The following is a 13,015-nucleotide window of genomic DNA, read 5'->3' as shown; positions in this document are numbered from 1 at the left end:
GCGTCTACTTTTTTTTAAAAGAATGTGTGCAGTGAGCTCAACTTTCTCCTAAAAGTTTTTACTAAAATAAAAAGAGAAAAATATTACATGGAAGTTATACCTTATATGTATATATTCATTTTTTCAATAATTATTTATTATCTATTTCTTCCTGACACTGTTCATGGCCTTGGGGATAAAGCAGGGGCTTAAACAAGCAGCAGTTTTTCTAATGGTGCTTCCTGTAGTATTCTCATGTTGGAAGACAGACAATAATCAAATAAATAAATCTATAATGTATCAGAGTGTGAAAAGTGTTATGAAGAAAAAGCATCATAGCACAGACGTGCTATCTTAGGATGGTCAGAATAAACCTCTTTTATGGAGTGAAATTTAAGCTATGATTATTTTATCTGAGTCCTACAAAAACCAAAGCAAGATAGAGATGTTTTATTTGAATTCTTAATCTTGTGGTGACTAAAGTTGAGAGAGGCCAAGTGAGTTGTTTACCTGTCTAGTAAAATGAGGTGTTAACACTGAATCCAAGTCAAATATTGTTACTTCAGTAACAAATGTTATTGGTGCTTATCAGGCAAGTGACCTTGCGAAAGTTACTTATCTTCTCTAAGACTCAGTTACCTAATAATTAAAATAGGTATAATAATAGCCATGACCTCATAGAGTTGTGAGAATTATAAAATAATTGTATTGTCTTTTTAAAAAATTTAAATTCAATTAATTGACATATAGTGTATTGTTAGTTTCAGAGGTAGAGTTCAGTGATTCATCAGTCTTATATAATGCCCAGTGCTCATTATATCACGTGCCCTCTTTAATGTCCATCACTCAGTTACCCCATCCTGTATTAAGTCTTAACACAAGGTTTGGCACATGCACCTAACAATCCTTGACCCTAGATCCGGGGTCAGCTAACCATGATCCTCAGGCCAAATCTTATCTACTGCCTATTTTTGTAAGGCATATAAACTAAGAATGGGTTTTACATATTATTTATTTTAATTTTATTTTTGGGGGGAGGTTACGTTTTAAATGGTTGAAAAATATCAAAAGAGCATTATATGAAATTCAAATGTTATTGCTTATAGATAAAGTTTTATTGGAACACGACCATTCTCATTCGTTTATATTTGGTCTGTGGCTGTTCATGCTACAACAGCAGAGTTGAGTTATAACAGAGACCATATGCCCTGTATACCTGAAAATCTATAGTCTGGCCTTTTACAGAAAAACTTGCTGACCCCTGCTCCAAATAAAAGTGCTCAGCTTTATGGCCCAAGCTACATTTCAACTTTTTGATACTAGAAACCTCTAGCTATCACATCTGATTGTTAGGGCTCCAGATCAGGAATCATTCCACATTCTTCTTTTTCGCTAACCTTCCTACTTCCAACCTACTAACAAATTTTGTCAGGTCCATGGCCAGATAATGTCATGAATCCAGTCATTCCTCTCTTTAACCATTACCACTTGAGAGACTGAATGTACAAACAGACAATGGTCAGACCACATATAAAATTAGAACTCTGACCTACAACCTAAAGCAACCTGCCTGGGAACTTACCCCCTTACCTACAATAAACAGCCCAGGAAGACAGCCTGCTACAAGTTAGTCTTGCAGGAAGCCAGACTGCTATCGCTAGAAACAATCCTGGAAGATAAGCAATAACTTCTGTAACAATGAGCCCCAAATGGCCAGGACTTTGTTGACAACTGAGAGCTTCCCTAATTTTTGTTTCTGATTTCATTGTAGGACTAATCAGGAATGGCAAATACACACCAATCACACAGGATGACTTGTTTCTCCCTAGCCTGCCTGTAGCTTCCCCATGCCAACAGCTTTCAATCAAAGCATACCTGAGGCCTCCCCCCACCCCCTTATAAATAAAGCTTTCCTAACCCTCTGTCTGCCTTCAAGTCTCTGCCAGAATGAAAGTGATGATGGCTGATTCCCTTGTTACAGCAAGCTCTGAGGCGGTAGCCTTTACTTTACTCACTTGGTCAGTTTTAGAACAATACAGAAGCCACATTATAGAAGCTAGTAAAAAGGGCTTTTCTGTCCCTGGTCCTTTGGCTTTCTTTCTTGCCTCTTTATACTTTGCACCCAGCAGTCAAACGGTCCTTTTGAAAAGTTAAATCTGATCATCTCAAGCCTGAGTTTAAAACCCTATCACTGTACTTAGAATAAAATCCAAATACCTATCTAGGCCTAAATGTCTTATAGAGTGCTTCCCACCTACTTTTTAAAAAATTTCATTTCTTGATTTTCTCCCCTTTATTCACTTTGTTTTAGGTGTACTGTCTTAGTTTTGTTCCTTCAACTTATCAAAGCTCCATTGTGCCTTAAGTCCTTTGCATTTTTTTTTTTAAGATTTATTTATTTATTTATTTGACAGAGAGAGATAGCGAGAGCAGGAACACAAGCAAGGGGAGTGGGAGAGGGAGAAGCAGGCTTCCTGCCGAGCAGGGAGCCCGACGTGGGACTCGATCCCAGGACCCTGGGATCATGACCTGAGCCGAAGGCAGACGCTTAACCACTGAGCCACCCAGGCGCCCAAGTCCTTTGCATTTATCTCCCAAATCTTGCAAGGCTAAACCCTTGCATTTTCAACTCTGCAAAGAGATCTTTCCTACCACCCAGTCTAAAGTAGTTTCTCCCATCCCAAACCCACCCCTTAACTTCTCTATTTTTATTTTTCTAAAAGTACTCAGCAGCATCTGAAAGTATCTTGTTTGTTTATTTTATACCTGTTATTTTTATTTTTCTAAAAGTACTCAGCAGCATCTGAAAGTATCTTGTTTGTTTATTTTATACCTGTTTATTATCAGTTTCTTTCCCACCTGACTAAATACTCTTTTGGAGTATAATCTCGATCTGATATCTTGTGATAGAGTATAAAAATAATATTTTTTCTCTATCTACATGGATTTGCTGTTCTATCTCTCAATTTGCAATGTATTCTAAATGGGTAAGAGGTGGTTTGATGGACTCTGCTCAAAATCCCTCGCAACATATATAGAGTTTCAACATATACAGAGTTCTTTTTTTCCCTGAAGAGAAGACAATACTCTATATATCTTAGTTGACCTTTTTCTCTTCATCCTACCTTGCTTATACATATTGGCTCCCTTATCCTTTTTTAAGATTTTATTTATTTATTTGACAGAGAGAGAGAGAGAGAGAGCACAACCAGAGTGAGCGGCAGACAGAGGGAGAAGCAGGCTCCCCACTGAGCAAGGAGCTGGATGTGGGATTCCATCCCAAGACCCTGAGATCATGACTGGAGCAGAAGGCAGACGCTTAACCATCTGAGCCACCCAGTCACCCCACCCTTATTCTTTTAATAACTCATGTATTATTTAACTATTACCATTGGGATGGATGTTTCTAATATTTTATTATTGCAATGATGCAATAAACATTTTGTTCTTTTGTTCATTTATGCAGGTATTTCTGCAGAATAGTATTAAGTGTGAATGTTGTCTCAAAAAGTATGCCTGTTTTAAATCTGACAGATATTGCCAAATTGCTTGCTAAAGAGTTGTGCAAATTGGTATGCTTCTTAATAGCACCTGTTTCCCTGTATCTTTTTTTTTTTTTTTTCTGTTTCCCTATATCTTAACTAACTGGATATTGTCGAATTTTTCATTTAAGTCAGTCTGATATGTGAAACACGGTATTACATTACCCTTTCCAATTTTTTCATTCAAAATATGAGACTGAACATATTTACTTATATGTATCAGTCATTTGTATGATTTTTCTAAATGGCCAGTTCATATCATTGCTTTTTTAAAAAATTGAATGGTCTTTTTCTTTTTGATTCTTGTGAACTATTTAAAAAATTCTGAAATTATTCCTTTTCTTCTTATATATTTTGTAAGTATTTCCAACTTGTCACTTATCTTTTTACTTTGCTTCTGGTATCTGATAGCCAAATCTATTAATTTTTTCTTTGTGGCTCTTAGATTTTGTTTTGTCAATGAAGAACTTCTCCAGTCAAAAATTATAAAAATATTTCTCTCTAGTTTCTTCCAGTAGTTCTATAGATTTTTAATGTTCAGATCATTCGTCCATCTATAATTTTATCTAACTATAAGTGATCTAGATTAAATTTTCCCTTAGTAGATAGCCATCTATCTCAACATTATTTACTGAGTAGTCAATTTTCTACCACTGACTGGAAATGTTAATTTTACCTTATCCTAAATATCCATATATATGCATGGTTATTTCTTGATTTTTAATTCTTTCTCTTTGATGCAAAATTGAAGAATAGGATTAATACAAAAAGTACACAAATTGTAAGTGAAAAGCTTGATGACTTTTATTTTTTTAAAAGATTTATTTATTTTGATAGAGAGAGGGTGGGTGTGGGGAGGAGGAGGGATGGGCAGAGGGAGAGGGAGAATCTCCAGTGGACTACACGCTGAGCACAGAGCCTGATGCTGGGCTAGATCCCATGACCCTGAGATCATGACTTGAGCTAAAACCAAGAGTCTGATGCTGAACCTACTGAGCCACACAGGTGTCCCTTGATGACTTTTATAAAGCTTACACCATATAACCATGAGCTAGGTCAGAAAATAAAATTATCACTGTTTCAGAAACCTCTGTTTTCTAGGTAGTCAATCATATCTTCAAATATTGACAACCATGTCTTTTAAAAATACATCTTTCTTTTGCTCCTACTGTATTAAGGTCTCCAGAAATGTTAAAAGCAAGGACCTCCTCATCTTTTTCCAGTTTTAAATAAGGAATGCCTTTGATCTTTTATTATTTAATGTGAGGCTTACTTCAGGTTCTTGGTAGATTCTCCCCAATAAAGTAACAGACTTATTTCTATTCCATGTTTATGAAGATTTGAAAAGACATACATAGGAATTAAATTTTTGTGAGGCAACAGGCAGATGTTCACTGATGTCCACAGCTGACATTGTTCAGCCTGGCTGCTTGGACATCAGACTAGTTGGGATAAGGATGCTTCTACTTCAGGAGAAGAAAACTCACTGAAATGCAGCTTCCAGGGGCGCCTGGGTGGCTCAGTCAGTTAAGCGTCTGCCTTCAGCTCAGGTCATGGTCCCAGGGTCCTGGGATCGAGCCCCACATCAGGATCCCTGCTCAGCAGGAAGCCTGCTTCTCCCTCTCCCACTCCCCCTGCTTGTGCTCCCTCTCTCACTGTGTCTCACTCTCTGTCAAATAAGTAAATAAAATCTTAAAAAAAAAAAAATGCAGCTTCTACCCCCTTGCCACCCCAGCTTCACAAGAGGAACTGCAGCATCCTACTGCCCCAAAGTCTTCTGTAAGACAGAGGGCTGACCTTCCCAGGTAATTCCTATCAATTGCTTTCACTCTAAATCCAGAGAACCTGATGCTAAGTAGCCTGTGTGTTCTCTCCACCCACAAGTTTGACTCTCCTGCTTGAATTATAAGGAAGAAATGAGGATGTGGAGGTGGTACAGGGCTGGGGGTTAAGGTGCCTCTCTGCTAGGATAGCCCACAAATCCTCTGGGTCAGCAGTGCCCTGGCTTGGTGACATGTTGGCAGGATTAGGGGTGTCTGTCTATGCCATCTCTTCTCTTGCTAACTACTGGAATAACTGTTTCCCCCTTCTCCCCACAAGTGCATTCCTTAACCCATGTTGTGTGACATTGTGGAATTCATCCTGAACTCTGTGGGTACAGATGGTGGCTCAGACTGGAACTACCAGGTGGGGAAATTATATAAAATGTTTTAGCATTTATCAAGATTGGCATTTTTTAAAGACAATCTGTTAATGATTTGAATTATATTAATAGATATTTTAATGTAGAACTTTTATTCTTGTGAAAAACGCTAATGTGTTAGAATCCTATGCCTGATTTGCCAGTATTTGTCATAAAAATTTCTATTCATGAGTAGAAGATATCTATAGTTTCTTTGCAAACAATAATGATTTTGATACAGTGTTGTATAAGCTTTTCATCTTTATTCCTATGCTCTGAATAAATTTAAATAACCTAGGTCTTATCTATTCTTTCTAGATTTGGTATAATTGACCAGTAAAACTGGGTCTTGTGCATTTTGGAGGAAGGGTAGGTATTGACTAGGCTTTCAATACATTTTTTTCATTATTGTTTAAGTTCTTATCTCTTTTAAAATACAAATTCGGTAGCTTAAGCCTTTCTGGGAAATTTTCTGTAATTGTCCATTTCATCTAATTCCCCCCTAATGTCAACCTATTGGAATCAATCTTTATGTTATTGGCTTTATTTTAAAAAGTATCTCCCAATGTTCCTTTTCTTCTTCCTGATTTTATTTATCAGTATCTTTTTTAAAAAAGATTTTCTAAAGTTTTGGTTTCTGAAGAACTCATTTTTCTTTCTTTTTTTCTATTTTTAACTCATTAATTATTCTATTATCTTTATAAATATCAACTGCTTATTATAAGTTGATTTTGTTATTCTAATTTGGCTTCCTGTATTAAATGCTTTGTTCATTTATTTTCAATTCTTTCTTGACAGCCAATAGATGCATTTAAGTCTATGATTTTTTTGCTAAGTGCTTCTTTGCTCATCACATAGATTTTGTCAGCAATTTCTTAAAGGTCTCTAAATTCATTTTTTATTTCCTTTTTAATATAAGTAATTTAGGTGGGTATTTTTAAATTTCAAAGACATAGATTTTACTTTAGCTGTTTTTCATCTCACATATTAAGCAACTTGCTTTTTGATCCATAATAAATTTCTACTCTTCTCCCAAGTCAGTACATTCAATAAGTTCTGTCTAATTTTCCTAAAAGTTGCACTGCATTATGTTTTATGGATGTATCATACTTTATTTAACCATTACCATATAGGTGGAAATGTAGATTCTTTAGAATTTTTGCTCTTGCAAAGAGTACTACAAAAACATCCTGTATCTCTGTGCGTATGTGCAAGTATTTCTTCAGGAGAGCATCCTAGAATTGGAATCAGAGAGCCAAAACTTATATTTTAAATTAGATAGATATCTTCCAATTGGGCTCTAAAAAACTTCATTAATAAACATGCACAGTAATGCTGTTTTCCTTCATCCTCACCATCAGTAGATGTCAATATATATATTTGGTGCCAATATGATTTTAGTAAGAATAATGGTCCCCAAAGATGCCCATGTCCTCATTCTGACAACCTGGCAAGTTGTACTTTGCAAATGTGATTAAGGTTATGGATCTTGAGATGGGGAGATTATCTTCATTATCCCATCTGGGTGGGCCCAATATATTGCACAGTATCTTGAGAATGGAAGAGGGAGGCAGGGAGGGAGTCAGAGAAATACAACATGAGGACTTGAATCACTGTCGCTGGCTTTAAAGGTGGAAGTAGGAAACCATGAGCTAAGGAATGTGGTAGCTTCCAGAAGATGGGGAAGACCTTCAGTAGTCAGAAAGAAAACCAGGACCTTAGTCCTATAATCACAAAGATGTGAATTCTGTAAACAACCTGAATAAACAGGACACATGGTTCCACAGAGCTTCTAGATAAGAAGGTTATACACCATTACCTTGGTTTTAACCTGTGAGATTCATGTTTCAATAAATGTTTCTATAAAGGTTTCTATAAAATCTATAGAACTAAGATAATAAATTTATGTTGTTTTAAGCTACTAAGTTGTGATAATTTGTTATAGCAGAAATAAAGAATGAATATACTAATGCTTGTATTTTCCTTCCAACATTAGTAGTAAGGTCAAATATTTTGTTTTTTTATTTATAGTGTTAGTAAATCATGATTAGGAAATGTGGTCTAGGGACACATTGGTGGCTCAGTTGGTTAAATGTCTGCCTTCAGCCCAGGTCATGATCCATCGGGCTCCTTTCTCAGTGGGGATCCTGCTTCTTCCTCTGCCTGCTGCTCCCCTGCTTGTGTGCTCTCTCTCTCTCTGACAAACAAATAAAATCTAAAAAAAAAAAAAAAAGGAAATGTGGTCTAAGGTCTTATTTTTAAATTCTGTTAATTTCTCTTGAGGACTAGAATGCTAGTGTGGTTGTATCTCTTGATTGGGCCCTGATTGATACCCAAATACATATAAATGTTCCATTTTTATTTGAAAATAATACATATTTACTGTTTATTTGGTATTAAATGATATATTGCTATGCAGATTTATTAAATCAAACTTAAACATTCAAATCTTTTATATCATTACTCTTTTTTTACTATTGTTTTCCATTCATTCCCCCTTACATATGCTTTTGTCTTTCTCTTTTCATTACTTTTTCAGTTTGCTATAGTTCTTTTATCTTATTTCACTTTTTCTCTATTGCTTTGAAGTTATATTCTTTATTTCTATTCTTTTAATATTTATCCATGATATTTTTACCATGTATATTTAAGCAAAAATCTAACGTTCATATATAAACACCCTTCCTGTACAACTTAGTACTCTTGACCTTCTGACTTTGTTTAATCTTAAAAATTAGGCATCATCATGGGCGCCTGTGTGGCTCAGTCACTGGTCATCTGCCTCTGGCTCAGGTCATGATCCCAGGGTCCTGGGATGGAGCCGGGCATCTGGCTCCCTGCTTGTGGAGAAGCCTGCTTCTCCCTCTCTCACTTCCCCTGCTTGTGTTCCCTCTCTCACTATATCCCTCTCTGTCAAATAAATAAATAAAATCTTTAAAAAAAATTAGGCATCATCATTATTATATTTGTTATATTATTTAATATAGACTACTTTAGATTTACCTACCTGTCAATGAGTTTTTTTCTTTTTTTCTTAAGATTTTATTTATTTATTTGAGAGAGAGAGAAGGAGAGCAGAGAGAGAGAGTGAGAGGAAGAAGCAGACTCCCCGCTGAGCAGAGACTCCCCCCCAGGACCCTGAGATCATGACCTGAGCCGGAGGCAGACACTTAACTGACAGATTGACAGATCAAGCCAGCCAGGCACCCCCAGTTTCTTTTTTCTTTGTCTCTGGTATAACTACAGATGCATTACAACTTTCAAGGTGTGAATTTCTTTTGATCCTGTTTGGAATACATTGTGTTTCTTGTTATGGGTTCATTATCTTTCATCAGTTCTAGAAAATTCTGTCATTGTTTCTTCAGATAGTTCCTGTCTTCTATTTTCTTTATTCTTTCCTGGGAATTTGACTTGTTCATGTTAGACCTTCTCATTTTATCTCATGTTAGATCTTTAACTCATTTTATGGGTCTCTTGATTCCGTTCTAATATTTTCTATTCTCTATTCTATTAACTGTGTTTATCAAGGTCTAATATATGGCTTTATCCATTGATTCATTAATTTCACCAATTTTATTTTACATTTCCAAAATTCTATTTGCTTAATTTAAAATCTGGTTACTCTGGATAGTCTCTTGCTTGCTCATTTTGGTGTTTCCATTAAAAAATTTTTAAAAAACCTATCTTATACAAGTTCTTTTATATTGTTTATCTGATAATTTTAATACATGAAGTTGTTGGGTATTTAAATTTGTATTTATTATTGACTCTGAGTTTCATTTATAGAAACCTTTTTCCTTCAGTGTTTACATTCCCTTGACTGGAGGCTCATTTATGTTTGATCTGAATTTGTGGAAATCTTGGGGGCCAAAATTGATGATGCTTTTCCCTAGAACATATTTACTATTGCTTCTTCTAGAGACTAGTCACTAGAGGGTACTAGTGACTTTAAACCAGGAATGTGGTCACCTTGGTGGCTTAGCTCAAGCTGCAAACTCATCCCAGGCACTCCTACCATTCATATTTTCCTAGAACTTATTGTTTCTTGTTCAGTTACAGCTTTCTTTTTCTTTTTTCCTTAATTTCCTGAAAGATCAACAAAATATTAAAAAATATTTACTCTGGATCTAAATGTTTTGTGGTGAGAAGTCCTTTAAGATATCCGTTGCTTCATATTCCCTGAACTAGAAACTACCTTCTCAAATTTATAATAGAATTTGTAATTTATATTTTAAATCTTTATAATTAAGTACACTAATATGCTGTTATTCAGCCATTTTACTACATTTATTTGACAGAGAGAGACATAGCGAGAGAGTGAACACAAGCAGGGGGAGTGGAGAGGGAGAAGCAAGCTTTCCGCAGAGCAGGGAGCCTGATGGGGGGTCCCGATCCCAGGAGCCTGGGATCATGACCTGAGCCAAAGGCAGACGCTTAACGACTGAGCCACTCAGGCACCCCTACTACATATTTATTTTAGCAAATATATTTTGAATGTTTCAATTATTCTTTTTTTATTGTTGCTTATCATTTATTTTCTTTTACTTTTTAAATATAGAGGTAGTATTTTCAAAACTTCCTGAGAATATTTTTAAATGTTATTTTAAAATTTCTACTTTTTCCTGTATTAATTCTGATCTTTGGCAATTAGTTTTATATCTGAGTTCTATTCCTCTCTTATTTTTCTTTCTTATACATTGTCCATCTTATTTGTTGGTGATTTTGATCGCCCATTTCTATTTATAAGTTAGGGTCTATAAAAATCTAATTAGTAGCTGTCATTACAGTCTCTAGCCTGAGAATCTCCAGTCTTAGGACAGTGATTGCATGTTTTTATAACAGGCATTAGAACTTTTATGGTTTTGTGGAAATAGGGATTGAGTCTTATGACTGGATGCCATTTTCCGGCATTTTGTTGGATGGATTTTTCTTTTTCTTTTTTATGAGGACGCTCTTTGTCCTTGTGATGGCTGTAAGTTACGTGGGCCAATGTCTTATTTCACTTGTCTTGGGACTTAGTCTGTTTTCTTCCTGGCGTAGAACTAGGTAAAGAATGAATCTGCCTCCTTTCCAAGGTCCACTTTTTCTCTCAGCTCTCACTGTGATCATGAAGTTGTTTTGGGTTCCTAAGGAAAACCTCACTTTTTGGGGTCTACTCTTTCATATGATTTTTGGTTCCTTTTGAGGTTCTTGGCTTCTTATCTCTGTTGGGTTTTCACACACACACACGCTCGCTCGCTCACTCCCACCCACACTCACTCAGCTGCTCGGGCCCAAATGCTGGGTTTGAGAGGAACCGCCCTAAGGGGGAGGATGAACTGCGCATGCGCGAGCCACAAATCTCTAGCCTTTCCAGAGGGGTGCCCGCCCTGAGCAGGCGGTGTCCGCCTGAGCAGACATTCAACCAACTGAGCCACCAATGTGTCCCTAGACTAGCAGCCTAGAAACAGGGTTTCCGGCGTGAAGCCCGGGGGCCGTCCTCCCAGCTGATGTCTGCTAAAATCTCAGGGCGCAGCAACCTGAACGCACCATTCCATTCCGAAATCAGAAAATGAGGTGGGTGTGTCAGGCCGGCAGAGGGCCTGAGTGGGAGCCCACCTGCTGTCAGCTTTGGCTACCTCTTTCTCTTCCTGCAGATGTGAGTACAGTTCGGTCTAAAGACCACCTGCCTCTACCTCTGTGCAAACCACAGACCGTGTCACCCTCGCCAGCCTAGGGCCTCTGATGGCTAAAGGAGCTGGGCACCCCAGCTCTGGGATGGGCCGGGCACGCGCGGATTGAGGGCCAGGCGGCATTGGCGGCCCACCACGCCCTCGCCTCCGCAATTCGCGGGCGCCGAAAGACCTGTCCGTGACACACGCCGGCCTTGCAACACTGCCCCTTAATGCCCGAAATTCAGCAGAGCAGACATTCTCACAACTAGACCCAGGCGGCTACCCCGGTGAATGAAGTGGAATCCCACTGAAGCCTTCTGAGCACAAGCTGAACCCAAGAGGAAAAAACAGCCCTTATGCCCTGAACCCAAGCGATACGAACGAGCACGCAGTCTACAGCGGGTCCTCAGGCACCTCGGGCACCCCATCTGGACACTGCTCTGCAGAAAGAGCAACATGCTCAGTCGGATCAGTGCCCTTCACGGCAGTAGGGGGAATAAGAGAAACACACGTACTCTCGCAGAAATATACAAAACCCCTAGGTACTCACACACATCCTCAGGGCTGGATGTTTCTCCTGGCCGCTGTGAGGAGTCTGCAGTTCATCCCAGGAGACCATCTCTGTCCACCAGCATTTGCCTTGGAGAGTAGCCTCAGGGAATTACTGTTTCTGACCCGTCTGTCAGCACCCTGTGACCTGTGAACCGGGAGCCGGCTCGGGAGCCCAAGCCCCGCCCCCACCGCCCCCTCCCTACCCGATCAGGAAATAATCTCTCTTTTGCACGCTGTGTACGATGTTCAGGGAAGGGCTGGGGCCTAGTAATGGTGGGTGGAGGCTGGGGCTTCCGAGGAAGGCAAACAGGGTGCAGCTGGAGCCCACAGGGTGTGGTCTGTGACTTCGGATGTGTGGGGGAGTAAGGGCAGGTCCTGGCGGAGGGCAGGGAAAGGATGGCCTGGCATGTGCTGAGTGTCAAGGGTGGCTCAAAAAACAGCAGCATCTGGCTGGAGGGGAGGCAGCCCTTGGGATCCTCCCTCTCGGGAGATCTACAAGGCAGTGGGGGAATCACGGGATGAGAAACACCTGGTGCCTCCGTGCCAAAGGCTCTTCCTTCCAGAAGCGCCCATAAGGAGTTTGGCTCACATCACGCAATCCCCAATTCTCTGGACTCCGTGACCCTCTCTGGCAGTCACAGGGCAAAGGCATCTCACTCCAGCAGCCTGGCCAGGTGCGGGGAACGTGCTCTGGCCCAAATGCTGTGCACCAGAGTGAACTGCACATAGGTGGGCCCCAGAACTATAGCCTTCTTGGAGCCCGAAGGGCCCAGGGCCAGGCCGGCTTCTGGCTTGGAACTCTGGCGCTCCAGTCTGACTTCGGCCGAGGTTCAAGGCCTCAGCAACCAGAATGCATTTTATACTTAAAAAAATAGAAACGTTTTGGAAATATCATTCATATAGCATACCACTCACCCATTTAAACTACAATTCAGTGATTTTTAATATACTCAAAAAGTTGTGCAACAATCATCACTGTCTAACTCCAGAAGAGTTTTCGTATTTTATCATCTCAAAAAGGAACCCCGTATATTGGCAATCACTTTCCATTCCTCCCTCCCCTCAGCCTCTGGCAACAACTCATTTACTTTCTGTTTGATAGATTA

The sequence above is a fragment of the Mirounga leonina genome, unplaced genomic scaffold (assembly GCF_011800145.1).
Source record: "Mirounga leonina isolate KUSES-001 unplaced genomic scaffold, KU_Mleo_1.0 Mir_170, whole genome shotgun sequence".
NCBI lineage: Eukaryota > Metazoa > Chordata > Mammalia > Carnivora > Phocidae > Mirounga > Mirounga leonina.
The sequence above is the reverse complement of the archived record's forward strand: the minus strand, read 5'-3'. Positions refer to the sequence as shown.